Here is a 721-nt window from a genome sequence, read left to right as displayed (position 1 = left end):
GCTCCAAAATATGATCTCTTTCTATCTTACATGACCTTTGATAATAAAGAAAAGAGATATAAGAATCATAGAAGTTGAAGATAAAAGAGGTCAAAGAACGATTGAGATTAAATTACTAAATCTGCCAATCAACGTTATCACCATCAATGATTAATCACGAACATCGATGATCTCTTGCTTACCATCGATGGTTACCCTCTAGTCCATAGATGATTCAAATTTTAATTTCCAGAATTAATCAAATGTTCATTACAGACCATGAATAGTATAGCTGACCATCAATGGGTCACTGTTATCCATCAATGATTTTGATTCCTATTTTTATGTTTCTCTTATTGTGCACTGTAATCCATTGATTGACTAATGACCATCGATGGTTGCCTCGTGACCATCGATGGTGTGAAGGATAAAATCAATATTCATGTTAATTTTTACACCGTTTCGCCTTGTATCTCTCGTATACCTATTTATACCTAAAATGTATCATCTCAAATAATTATCAGTAATAAATAAGAGTTTGTTATTATTCAAATAAGAGATATTGTACGAACAATGTTCTAACAATCTGCCCCTTTTGATAATAACAAAACTCAAAATTTGAAATGCATTTTGAGATACATATTCAGCAAAATAAACATATAAACACTTTTTCATGCGAAGGAAAAAGATATGCAAATCTCCCCCTACATTCATGAAAGTGTAAACATGTACAAAAATCACA

Source organism: Asparagus officinalis, chromosome 5 (genome assembly GCF_001876935.1).
Source record: "Asparagus officinalis chromosome 5, Aspof.V1, whole genome shotgun sequence".
In the NCBI taxonomy this organism is placed as follows: domain Eukaryota; kingdom Viridiplantae; phylum Streptophyta; class Magnoliopsida; order Asparagales; family Asparagaceae; genus Asparagus; species Asparagus officinalis.
The sequence above is the reverse complement of the archived record's forward strand: the minus strand, read 5'-3'. Positions refer to the sequence as shown.